At 44.0% G+C, this 14,000-nt stretch overlaps 1 protein-coding gene across 8 annotated transcripts in view; it reads right to left on the bottom strand.

Moving 5' to 3' along the window:
- The window catches only part of NRXN3 (neurexin 3), a 1,067,046-nt gene that overhangs the window by 653,677 nt on the left and 399,369 nt on the right, over positions 1 to 14,000 (bottom strand). The window lies entirely within an intron of this gene.

The following is a 14,000-nucleotide window of genomic DNA, read 5'->3' as shown; positions in this document are numbered from 1 at the left end:
AAGCTGAAGTGAAGAAAATCCTTTCTATGCTGAATAACTTCCCACTTCAGGATTCTGCTAATGAAACTAGGAAGAAGCTATGTCTAAATGCATACACTGAGTTCTCTGGAAGTGCTGACAGTCAGTCTGTGTGGCCTGCAGGATGCCAGAATTGCCCTCCTGCAGCCTTTCCTTTCACACTCCAGTGCACTTCAACTGAAGCAAAAGCCCCTGTTAGCAGCCGACCAGCAGGCTGAATACTCACCAGCGCAACAGGTATAGGGATAAATAATGAAAGGCAACACATGTCTTAGGGTAACTGGAGAGAGAAAACGGCTTCACACAAGGCAAAAGAAAAAGGCAACATGGTAAGTAAGGCAGCTGAGATGAATGCAAGTGTCACCAGTCCGCACCTAACCAACACACAAATCACTGACAGTTGTGTGCACTTGGGAGGATTAGCCTCTCCTCTAGGGACACAGTGACATGACAACTTATGATATGCTCCCAGGCATGTACTTTTTATAATCCATGTTGAATACCATGCAGTAGAAGTGGGGAAGAAGCTCAGGGGAGTTTTTATGGCTGTTTTGCTGTGACCATCCCTGACTAATAGCTAGACCTCTTTGAATTTAGATTGACAACTGCAGGAGGCAGTTCAGGGTGTCCACTGGTGCATCATCAATATATGTTACCATCCATTCCATTCAGATTTCTTTGCAAGACTCTGAAAAATCATGCAAAAGAGAATTGCAAACAGCAACTCCTAAATGAGATGAGCTCAGCACCACTCCTACTGGCTCGGCTGCCTGTTCAATGGTGCTAGGCCAACTCAAGAGACTGGTACTAATGGTCTGTGCCTAAGGTTAAGTCTACAGAAAAGCAGCAGTGGGCTTCAGCTGGGATGTTCCTGAGTACCTCTTGTTCTCCCACTTCTATTGAGTCATCCTAAACCTGGAGATATGCCAATGAAGCTTCTCTGAAACATCCCCCTAGAGCCAAATCTTAAGACTTCAAATCTCCAATATGCTTAAGAGGAGCCATTTGAGATAACCCTAGAGCAGCCTTCCTGTATTGTCCACATAGGACCAGATAAATGGAACCTGCTCAGAGTCATCCCAGCCAGGGCAGGTGCCTGCAGCTGTATAAATATGTTCTAAGACCCCAGCCCTTGGAGTTACTTGATAAAATCAGAATCCCACTTTTAATCTAAAGTTTATGTATATAGTGGATGTACATAAAAGCTTGAAGAGGGTCTGCTATATTCAGTTCACCTTATCTAAGCTGGCAGAGAGCACAAAACAATAGTCCCAAGCAATTCTAAGAGTTCTATTTATCTTTCCTCTGAAACTTGCTGCCAATCTAGGTAAATATGGGGTGGGGGACTGGGAGTGGGATGAAAACAGGACAGGGCCCCATCTGGATTAGCTTTTGGCTGTGGAAGAAAGGCTGCATTGCTACTGATGGGGAAGGCTGGCTTCCAGGGCAGAAGAATCCTTGAATGAGTGTTGAATCGTTCACAGTCTACAAGAGACATTGAAAGAACTTGCTTAGAAATATGAACAAATACCCACTGAAAAAGTTTCAGACCTTGCTCACTCATTACTCTCTCCCCCCTAGCCTGGGCAGAGACCCCTAATACTACTTACTGAAGCAAGAAGGTAATGCTGGGAAGAAAAAGTCTGCTCCTTTAAATGTAAATTTTGAAATTGTTTAAATCAAGGAACTACACTGTAACCAGATTACCAACCTGACTGGTAGACAGAGTAGAAAGAGCCACAAGCCTCATCCAATTTAGAGCACAAACTGAATTAAGGAACCATGTTTAAATTCATTTCTACCTGAACTGTTTTCTAACTGGCTTTGCTCAGCTCAGGAACTGGCAAGAGCCTTGCACATTCTCTGCATTAGACTTGATTTGGAAATCTTCCACTAATGTGGTATTGTGTACTGTAAGTGCAGCTCTACTGGACAGGAGAAGTAAAGGACATCATCTTGTATCAGTATTTCTTATCAGCAAGCAATCTGGACCGGCTCTAAAAGGGTGAAATGGTCCATGTAAATCCACACACTTACTGTGGGAAAGAGACAGGGAACTATACTAGTGCTAACATAAGTGGGAGAGGAATCCCAGAAAAACCTAACACATACACAGTCAAAGAATGACCAAATCTTGATAAAATACAGCATTTCAAGTAGAGATTTTAAACATGATTCTAACATGATTTGGGCCTACCCAGAGCAAGTTACTTAACAGAGTTTATCTAAACAGATATATTTCCAAGTCCTACTGCACCCCTTTTCCCATTCCCAGTGCATCTGCACAGACAGCAGTCATTGTGGAAACTGTATTTTTACTAGCATGGCATCTCATCTTGTAGGCTGTCTTGGCATCCCTGAATGAAATTGTACTTGTAGCCTTTTCATATTCATTTTCTGCAAATGTTCTAGTGAACAAGGATGACTAGCATAATGCTCAAATATTCATCAAAAACACATTTCAACTAAACATATTTACCAACATAATGTGGATCTAGATATTCACAGTGAACCAGGGAGAAATAATGTACAGACTAAGACCTATTTACTAAAAAAATTCCTGAAGAACATGGAATAACTTGTACTTTCAAGAATCTCATAATTTGTACATAGACAGAAAAAAGTGATTTTAGGCAAATACACTCTTCATTATGAATTAGCTTTGCAACTCCAAGTAAACATTAAGTCCCTGCTGTCCATTTTTACTATTACTGTATAAAGACTCTTTGGGTCTGTCTATTCTTAAGGTACAGTCATTTCCATTAATCTGGTTAGAAACTGGTTTGCTGCTAATGTTTACAGTTTGGTGCCAATGTCTCATCTAGACAGGGTCTCAGCCGTAACTCATAAAGAGGCCAGCGTCTCTGACCAAGATTTCTAAAAGGAATGCCTGTAGATCCTCTTAGGGAAAAAGGAGATCTGAATGCCCCAATGAACAATTGTTAGAACCGGAGGAGAAAAGGATTTTTTTTGTCTCATCCAAAATAGCTGGCACCCCACCATTAAGCATGTCTTAATACAATAATGGAGCTGTGGTGAGAATGAAGTGGGAAGAACAATGCCTCCTGAGATGCACGCTCTACTTCTGAGTTCCCAGACATATACTAAATAGTTCCAATGCCAAATCTGAGTGTGATCTGGGGGATCCTCTAACTGGCAAACTAGAGGAACCCACCACAGCTCAGCCTCAGAAAGAAGGATCCCTTTCTTTCTGTAAACTAATCAATAGTCAAGCATATGGAAGGGGAGTATAAAAGGATCATCCATGCACAAGAAAGAGAATCTTCAAAAAGCCATAACTTGCCTGTCTTCTACAAAAGGACTGGAACTAGGTTGCTAATGTAATGTAAAGCCCCTCTTTCTAAACATGTAATCTAAACACAGCAAGGCTGTGTCATCAATACTCTTCTCAACGTTCCTTGCTATGTAGCTACATCTGACCACTAACAAGCTTCCAGCTGGAGTGGAGCTAAACTACTGAATGGATGGTAAATGGTTTAATCTCAGCCAACTCTGAACCAAAACCAAGACCACGCCAACCTCAATCATTGAGCTCCAGTACACTGATGATGCTGTAGCATGTGCTCATTTAGAAGCAGACCTTCAGGAAATTGTTGACGTCTTTCCTGAGGCATACAAGAAAGTGGGACTGATGCTTAACATTCAGAAGACTACGGTCCTCTACCAACAAGTGCCTAATGAACAGTCCCCAGCTCCACTAATCCAGATCCATGGTGAACAGTTGCGACATGTAGAGGATACACGGGGGTGCATGTGCACCCCCTGAAAACACTGGCACACCTCTCCTATCAGGCCGCACTCCCCACTCGGGCAGGCAGAAGTGCTGGCACCCCCACTGCGAGTGCTGGCTGGGGAGTGGGAGCACCATGGCTGCTTCCCAGTTGGTGCGATCAGCTGTGGGGACCCCCCCAGTTGCTGACTGGTTACTGGGAGGGCACGTGCCCCTGACTAAGGTGGCACCAGTCACCCACGATGATGAGACTCTTGAGAACGCTGAGTGCTTCCTATACCTCGGAAGCCATCTCTTGCAGAAGGCTTATATAGACAAAGAAATCCAACATCACCTCAAATGTGCAAATGCAGCCTTGGGATGCCTGAAGAAATGGGTGTTCAAAAATTGCAACATCAGATCTGAAACCAAATTCATGGTTTATCAAGCAGTCACAATCTCCACTTTGCTGTATGGAGCTGAGACATGGATTACCGTACAGGAGACAGGGTTTGAATTACACTTTGATTCTTGCAGGGGCTAGGGGTTTGCAAAAAGATTGGCTGGGGTCAGGGCTGTGCATATAGGTCCCTGCCAGTCTCATCTCTTGGGGGGGCGGGGCTCAGTCCCCTGAGCTCCCCCATCATTCGAACCCTGACAGGAGACATCTAAAGTTGTTGGAGAAGTACCATCAATGCTGCCTGAGAAAGATCCTCTGAATCCAGTGGGAAGACAGATATGCCAACATTAGCATCGCCCTGCAAACAAACACCATGAGTACTGAAGTGATGATCATCTGACATCAACTTCATTGGGCCAGCGATGTCATCCAGATATCTGGCTCTAGACTCCCAAAGCAAGTGTTATTCTCCCAGCTCAGCCAAGGTGTATGAGCAAGAGAAGGGCAGAGAAACTGCTTCAGGGACATCTACAAGGCCAGCTTAAAAAAATGCAACATCAATGTCAACTCATGGGAGGCTACTGCCCAGGACCACCCCAAATGGAGGAAGAGTCTGCTGCAGGGATCTTAGTACTTTGAGACCCCATGACAACAACAGGAGATGGAAAAGGGGGAGCGGCAGGAACAAAACAAGACTCCAACGCCACCCACCCAACATGGAAACCTCATGTCTGAGCCACAGCAGAGTCTGTCAATCCCAGATAAGCATTATCAGCCATCTTTGGAAACTAAGATAAGACAATCAAGGAAGACAATTATCCTCAACTGCAAGTGATTACCAAAGAAGACGCTAAAGCAGGGGTTGGCAAAATTTTTGGGCAGAGTGCCAAAAATACCCACCACCTTGACTTGTAAGATATTGGCATGCAGGGCCAAACAGTGGGGGAACAGTGAGGGGCCCAATCCTTGTTGTGGCAGTGCAGCCTGAGCCTCTTCCCTGCTATCTGCCATGGTGTGTGCGCCAAGCAAAATGTTTCCACATGCCACACTCCAGCACCTGTGCTGGGTGTTGCTTACCCCTGCCCTAGATTCCCGTGGCTCTAGACACAGTGTTAGAGCAATTAAGGTATCTTGCTATGGATCCAGATACAGATGTCCAAGCCTTGCTTCACACTTGTGTTGAAGGTTACCACCAGTAAACCCAGCTGTAATGGGTACCTGGTGATGTAGCCACATCACTCCCTTGGTGTGCTGTCGGCTACAGAAACTGGCCTGCATTAACCATTGTCCTGCTAGGCTCAGGCAGACTTTTGAACTTGATACTTGCATAACACCCTTCATCCAAACATCTCCAGGCATTTTAACATAATTAAGCCTCATAACACCCCTGTGAATTATGTATTATTGTTTTCAAGCCTTGTATTGCGAAGAATCAGGATGATTTCCCCAAAACCACACAGCAAATACAGGATTATACTCTTGGTTCTGACTTCCTATCCTGACAATTAAATGACACTACCCCCACCCCAGAACTCAGCATAGAATCCAAACTCCCTACCTCCAAGCTCCCTCTTCCAGCTACTTGAATAAGCTATTTCTGCAAATAGCAGCACAAGGAAAGTTAATCTAGCATTCAGGGAAATATAACGAAACTATCTATGCTGGAGATAGCCACTGGCAATTTCCAATTATTCCCAGATAGCTCAGCATCTCTCTTCTAGTGTCATTTAACATTATCAGATAATAGTTAGTTATTTCTCAAACAAACAGCTGGAGTCTAATCCTGCTCTCCTAACTGAGTCTGCAAGAATTTCTCTCTCAAGAATTCTCTCTTGAGATTTACTTGCCCAGTGGAACTGGCTAAGAGATAGCAGATAAGCTGAGAGGTAGCCAGGACATTTTGACTTGACTTGACTTGACACTTCCCTTATGTAATTTTTTGTGCAAAAAAAAAAATAAAAAAATACCAGTATGTAAATAATTGCATGCGTTTTAAATGTCAGCCTGAATGGGACAATGCTCCTGTGTGTGGAGCATATTTCTGTCTAGAGCAACCTGGACGTAAAGTAAGGTTCAGCAGCTAATGGAAGCTACTCAAATTCTTCAAGAGATAATCAAGATTAACATCTCTCAAAAAGCTAGGTGCGAAAGAGGATACATGACTCAGTGGACCTGTATGTGAGCCTTTCACTAATATAATCACCAAATTCAGCTCAGGTTGGTGATGACCATTTGCCACTCAATAGCTGGTTCAGAATCCTACATGAAATAAGCACTGGTAATCTTTACTCCAGCTCCTAATGAGACAGATGACACCCTCCCCCCTCTCATGACCCCCTCCCCACCCCACCCGATTTCTCTGCTTCACATACAGCATAAATGGGCACTCTCTGTTAGACATCTTAACAGATCGATCATGGTCTAACAAAAGCACAAGCAATAAACTCCATTTCTAATCCAGAAGCATTTCTTCTATCTCAGGGTTAAGGCATTAAAAGTAGAATAGAGATTTCTTGCATTGCCACTGGCTCTTGCTGAAGCTGTTTATGGACAATTAAATGATTCCAATCACCAAGTCTCCCAAGCCTTCACTTTCACCAACACTAATTTCCCTAGAAAGACATGAAACCATCAGGGAACTATTGGAGGCCATTAAAAACATTTGGTAGCTATTCCCCCCCTCTGGAACATGGTACTTCAGATCAATCATCTTTTCTTCATCCTAGTGCAGGCTGCTTTTGCAGTTTTCCATGTACATAACACATTTACCATTACATTAAAAAAGTCACTTAATACATCTATGGGGAAAGGGATAAAATGCAGGAGCACTATTCTTAAGCTCACAGAAACAAAGAGGGTAGCAAATTAAGGCAGATTTCCATGAAGTTTTTCATGCAGCCATATCTTGATCTGAACTAGAGAACAGACTTTGTTTGAACTCTATATTGCTTGCATTTGCATTTTGAAGCTAAAATTTCCCCTTGTAACTCTCAATATGTTTCTGTTACCTTCAGGGAACAATAAGGAGCCCTCCTGTGGATAATGCATCACTTTTAAATTCCTGTGACGGACAAGGAGAGACTGTTTAACCTAGGGGATAAAATGGCTCCATTTTAGAGCAAAGGGAGTGAGGTTGTATCCACTTGAGGCTGTGGTTTAATTTACATGCCAATTAACTTTGTTCCATTGGGGCAGTTATAGTTTAATTCATCCTATTTTTCTGAAGCAAAAGAAATTGTATCTAATCAAACAAAGGCAACCTACAAAGAGTATCTTAACTACACAAAAGTGTGATAGCTATAAAAAAGACCATGCTGGGAAAAGAATTAATTACTCAGGCCTAAAATTTTGATAGCTAAACATGTGGGTAATATCCTCATGCTGTCACAGGGGTTTCTCACATGCTTATTGTGGGGGCCGAGGGGAAATGGAGGATCGGGAGCCCTCGGGAACACTAGCTGGGGTTGTGGCTGTGATCCCGTGATGGGCAGATGGGTACTCTCTATCACCGGGGCGGAATTAGGCACAGACGAGACACGTATCAATTGGAAAAACAGAGATGGCTTTACTTACACTGTAGAGTCGTATACAGCGCAGGCAAGAAGTGACTTCACACTTCTATCGTAGTTGCAACAATTCTAATCTCTAGTCGCTAATTGAGGAGCTCTTGTAGACCAGGTAGCTCGGGTCTAACTCGGGCATGCAACACGGAGGATACGTCGTAAGGCTTCGTTGACGGGGAGTCGTTGGCAGGTGATTAAGCTGCTGGAGTTCCACTCCAGGGGGAATCGCGGAGTTCTCCAACTAGGGCGGAAACGCCCCTAACCTTTTATACGGCTAGCGAGCCAATTGCCAGCCGCCACGTGGGAATAATTTAACATCGGCCAATCGTGTTATGCAAATCTGCATTTCCTCGGCGGGAACTCTATCCCCGCCAGAACTCTTCACCATGCCGAGAATTCCCCTACCTTACTGTGCCTTGTGCTGGAAAGTTCCACTGTGTCGAGGCACTGACCCAAATCAGCTCTGACACTTTATATATAAACTTAAGTACCTCACTTAATCAGGAATCTCCAATTTACCAACACTTGCGCTAAGTGACATATACCAGGTACATGTACATGTGCACTTTACTGCAGAGTTGACTAATTAGCTCTGCAGTAAAGCATCACCATCTACATATGTGCAGTAAATTAATTAACTCAGCCATAGGATGGTACTGTTCAGGGCAAGTGCTATCCTATGGAAGAATAATTTACGCTGCTGCAATGCACGTGTACACAGTGACTCGGGCTGGTGCAGCACAAGGGTGCTACGGTACAGGGGCTGCCAGCCAACTAGCCCAGCACTGTAGCACCCTCATACCCTAGCCAGCTCCTCCATCACCTGATGCTGGCACCCGGAGTTCAGGGCTGCTCTGCTCCAACTCAAACTGCAGCAGTCTTAGGCACATGTGTAAACACTGTACTCAGGAGCAGCTGACTCTGGTGCAAATTGTGCTGAAGTTTACTGCATTAGGATAACTGCCCATGTAGATGCACCCAGTAAGAACTACTTTAGTCTCTTCACCCTTCCCAAGACTCATTAACTCTCAAACAGGGAGATCTAATTTAGAAAGGGGCAGGGCCAAGATAGTCCTAATGGTCCTTGTTTTACCTGAATTTGCTGTCCTGAACTAAAGTTTATTCTATCAGGCTTCAATGACAGCAGCATTGGGCCTTTAAGAGACCAAACTTTTCTGAGCGTGTCCTGTCTATACTGAGACAAATCCTGCCACTATGATTCATGCTGAGGAATCCCTTGCTCTCCAACTGTACCAATGACTTTAACAGGAATCCCTTTGGAAAAAAGATGGAATTCAACAGAAAAAAAAGAAACAAGAATCTGGTCCAGACTGGGGACCCAAGAGGGCAACAGTGGGTGTTTCACAGGACATGTGCAAATGGTCCTGGGATCCAATCTATGATCAAGTTGTAGGATTGTCAATCAGGTACTGCTTGTGCACCGGTGCCAGGACCCACTCTGAGAACATGATCTAGCTAAAATAGCTAGTCAGCATGGTTGCAAGAGGAAAAGCACAATTCTAGGGTGAGTGGCTGGGCTTCCCAGTCCCAGGGCTGCACTCTGGTTCAGCTAATGTATTCTTGATCTAATTTAGCACACCCCCTCAGATGAACTAAGATTGGGCCAGCCATTTTTTGCCTGATCTAACCTCCCTGAATGAATGTGCAGTTCAGCACTTAGATGGACTTAGCCCTAATTAGATCAATCTAAATGTAACATCTGTACATACCCACAGGTGCATAGGATCACATGCTTGGTTACTGCTCTTAAAGACCAGTGTACTCAACTCACAAGTTCCAAATGCCCCTGCATCAAGCCATGCTCTGTAGTGGTGTTCGTGTGCAGCTGCACTGCCTTCCACAGCAATATGGCACACTGTGAACCTAGTAAGACTGAGCCGGTGGGAATTTCAGTCATCACTAGTAAATGTGTGTATATGGTGCATTGGTGCACACTTCATATATATCTTGAGGCAAATTTACCACTGCACTGCATTATCACAACTCTACCAAAGTTACTGTACTTCCTCTACTTTATGCTAACATTCATTAATGCTCCATATTAGTTACTGTGCATTAAGTTTAGCACTTGCATAACCAAGTACTAAATCAATGCGCAGTACTAACTGGTGCTACTGCCCAGTGGCACTGGTACATTCGTTTTTACAGATGCTAACTGAGCAGTAGCCTATATTTCTGTTTAGTAGCATTTTAGCACAGATTTTGCCCAGCATGCTACCGTCCAGTGTTATTAGGCTGCTCTGCACTTAGCAAGTCATGTAGATGTACGCAGTATACTTCTCTAAAGAAATGGGAAATGGTAAAGTCCACAGACAAAATCCATTTGCCAGTCTATTCCCTACAATGTATCCAATACTGAAATCAGTCAGATTTTAATGACTCCTATTGTTTCCCCGATGTGGCTGTTCCTCATGGTATGATGCCTATTCAAAAGTTCTTGTTAGTAGCACTTGGCTAGAGAGACTTCACAAGTACTCTGGCAGACACTCAGCAAACCAACTACATCCAGAAATGTGGCTTCAGCCTGGCTGCAGAGATGCATGCTGTATGGACATGCATCCTATTGATTCTTCTCATGGCATAAAACCATTGCTTTCTGCAAGCACAAGACAGTTACAAAACTAGAGAGGTTAAATCACTTGCAAATGCAAAGTGGATCTATCCTTTACTCCAGTGCTACCAGATCCTGTAAGAGCCTGGCCACACAGGCTAGGGACAGACATTCAAAAAGCCTGAGCCTGAACTGATTCGATCTTTGCAGCCTAACCGGACTAAGCTGAAGTAGTTTGGAACTGGACAGACAGTCTCTCTGGACTGCGGAAATTCAGGCACATGCCTGCAGTGGCTCAGGCTAGAAGCTGGGGGGTGCTAGAGCCGCCCTCCTTTCCCTTCTACAGGGAGCTGAGCTGAGGAGGGTGTGGTCAGGCCTGGCAGGACTCTCTCATTAGGGATGTCTGCCTGCACCATCCCAGGCTTTTCCCCGGTGGCTGCTCAAGGGGCAGGGTGTTGCCAGCCTCCCACCCCGAGCTAGCACCATGAGGCACAGGGGTGTGTTCAGTGCAAGCATCTGTTGAGATATTTCAATCTCCCTCCCTTCTTCGCCATACTGTCTGCAGCAAACTGACAGGCTAGCAAGCCAGCAAAAGGGGGGGGGGGGGGAGGGAAAGGAGGGAGGGCTGATAACAGTCTTTATCACCCAATTAGCAAAACAATAGCCTCTCTCCACATTACTTCCAACTTCTTAAACAGCTTACTGGCTAACCTGTTGATTAGCTCCAAAGCCCTAAGCGGTCACTGTTGTGTCTGCCTATCTCCGTGAAACTGGAAAGATACACAGACAGACACCTCTTGGCATTAGCTATCATACCACATCCTGGCTACAGGCCCTGCTGTGGTTGAGAAGAGGACGGGATCTCTGCTTAAGCGGAGAGCGGTGAGGTAGGGGAGATGGGGGCACGGGGAAGCCAGCAGACCCTGCTGTGCCTGCAAGCCTGTGCCAAGCTCCAACCATGGAGCAGAGGGGAGGGGCCAGCTCTGCTGTGGGGCAGAGCCCCACCCAGAGATGCCGGGATTCTGGGGGACTCTGATTTAACTTAAGCCAGCAAGGGATCTGGGACAGACATTGCACAAACTGGTTTGAGCCAAATCAGTTAAGTTTGATGATACATTCAACCAGGTTTATCTCAAACCAGTTTCAGCCATTTTCAAACTGGTTTATGTGCACTGAACATCTGTTCTGTTACAGGTTTAAACCAGTTTCTAATCACTTAAACTGGTTTACGTGTAATGTCGGTCCCTAGCCAGAGTCATTTATACCAACAATGTTAAAGCTGTTAGTGCAGCCCCCATCTGGATAGTCAACAACTGGGATTGACAAAGCCAAGATCCAGCATGTGATATCTAATTTCAGCAAGCACTCTGCTTCTCTTTGCTGTGACTGTTGCTGCTGCTGAGAGGTGGATATACCAGGCCCTTGTGCTTGTTTCGATTTTAGCACCTCAGTGACCTTGTGTTATCTCTAGTAAACACCAGCCAATCACACTCCCTTCAGTCATAGGAGCCAAAGTCCTGCTCAAGTAACACCCTCTCCAAGGAGCACTGACTGCTAAATTAATCATAGAGGTGGCTTTTAGATTGGAGAGCTGGAGACAGGCAAGGTGTTTATCTCCACCTTTCTGATCTTTAACCTTGTTCTTGCTCTCTCAGTAGCTTTTCTTTTACCCCTTCTTTTCATTCAGCTTCTGCAATGTTCGCACAGCAACTGCAGATTATGAGGAGTACACACAATTAGTATGAATCATGGATATACCAAATAGCTCCTATACATACAGCTAATTTTGTTGCACAGGATCTCATAGCATCTTATATGGGATCAGTTCACCCTCCAATTAAATGTAACCAACAATTGAGTGGAAGTGAATAGCAGACAGCGACACCAGACCACCTTTTTGAATGGTAGGCAAAACACTTTCTACTAGGGTGGCCATTGGTTCTGACAGCTAAAGCTGTCCTCAAAATGTTTTATAAAAGCTGATGACCAAGTGGTAAATTCTTTGCTGTCCCATCACTCCTCTTGTGAAGGGGAACATGCAATGTATGGATTCTGAATTCCTTTATTCTGAATCTGTTCTCAGACAAGCCCTTGCATAAGGTGAAGGTTTGGAAAATAACATGCTGATGCCTTTGCTGCTAGTTCTTATTTGGGATTCTACATGGAGTTTTTCTTGAGCCACACGGATCCCAAAATAAATTGAATGCAATGATAAAAGAATACTCCAATTGACTTCACATTGAGAGGTCTTAGAAATGTAAACCTACAATACAAATGAAATAAAAATATCATAGTTGGAATAGTTCCACACATCAGACCTGTGTAGGAATGATGTTAAACTCTAGCATGCCATTTCAGGGGAAGTCAGGGAATGCCTGCTTTTTCCTAGGTAAATCACAACACTATATGTCAACTGCATTATGAGGGGTGCCAGGCATTACCCGGTGCTTACATTCAGATGCTAGGCTAGACCAACCCCCTGGCTGCTCATTTATGGCAGAAAACAAGATATGATGGTAGAAGGACATGACATGTCACAAGACGCCACTTGAAGTGGGGCAGAAGGTCCGATGTTTTGCACCTATATAGCAACTGCTGTGTGAAGAAAAACATACTTCTTATCCAAAAGGCCTTTTGATCCTAATGCAAGGAAGTAGCCAAAGGTAAAACTGAAACTGCAAGGGAAAGGAGACTTAAATGAGATTAGGAAAAATAATATTTAACTTAAAGGTGAAGGGACCATGATGAAGAAATGTTTCACATCTCTGAACCAAGAGAAACAAGAAAAAAGGAAGGAAACAGTATACTTTAAATTCTTAACAGGGAATGCGTTTGTGATATTAAGAAAACAGACATGTGAGCATACCAGTGCAAAACTAAACAAAATTAGTTTGGAGTCCAGACGAGCATCCACATATTAACTTATCTAATTCCCAATGTCTGCAAAATAAGGCTGAAAGTCTCATAAAAATAACTTCTCTCCAAAGATGCTAATGATTCTTACATCGACTAGTCTGCCTTGGAAAGCCAAACAAAAAGTATCTTCTCAGGAGCTCTCTGTTATATCTGCTTCTTGACAGGACTGAAAAATGCAGAAGCTGAAATGAAATATCATTTTTAAAAGACTAGAATTATTCAATCATCCATAAAATTCAGGTGAAGTTTTAGGGCAAGAGCAAGAGTCATCTCACTCCACTCTCATCTTCACTCAGAAGGAAGGAGACATTTGGAAAAGACAGTCCACCAGGCAGTTCTGAGGAGGCAGATTTAGGTGAATAACTTGCATCATACCTCCTGCTCCTGCCTTCTCACTGCAGCACCACTCTGGGTCACCACGATCTTGCAGAGGAGATGGTAACAAAAAAGAAAATGAGATGGAAAGAAAAAAAAAAAAAGATTCATGGCTGAATGTAGAGTCTTTTCAGGGCTTAATGCATTTCCTTAATTACGCATCAATCTTCCCCAGCTGGAGAAAGAGATGAGAATATGTGGCACTCTAGCTGAGCACAGAGGTCAAATGGGAGGCAAGAGGGAGAGGAGAAGAGAAGGGCACACTCAGTCCAGATCACACATTTTCCCCACTCCCATCCAAAAAGAAAAACAGCTCTTTCTTAGAGTTTGTCTATGCAGAGAAGTTCTTGCAGAACAAGCTAGGATGTTACTTAAAAGCACAAAAGCTATTCTACTATACGTCTAACACCTTGTGTGGACCCACTT

The sequence above is a fragment of the Alligator mississippiensis genome, chromosome 2 (assembly GCF_030867095.1).
Source record: "Alligator mississippiensis isolate rAllMis1 chromosome 2, rAllMis1, whole genome shotgun sequence".
In the NCBI taxonomy this organism is placed as follows: domain Eukaryota; kingdom Metazoa; phylum Chordata; order Crocodylia; family Alligatoridae; genus Alligator; species Alligator mississippiensis.
Note: the sequence above shows the minus strand (reverse complement) of the source record. Positions and strands in the feature narration are given on the sequence as shown.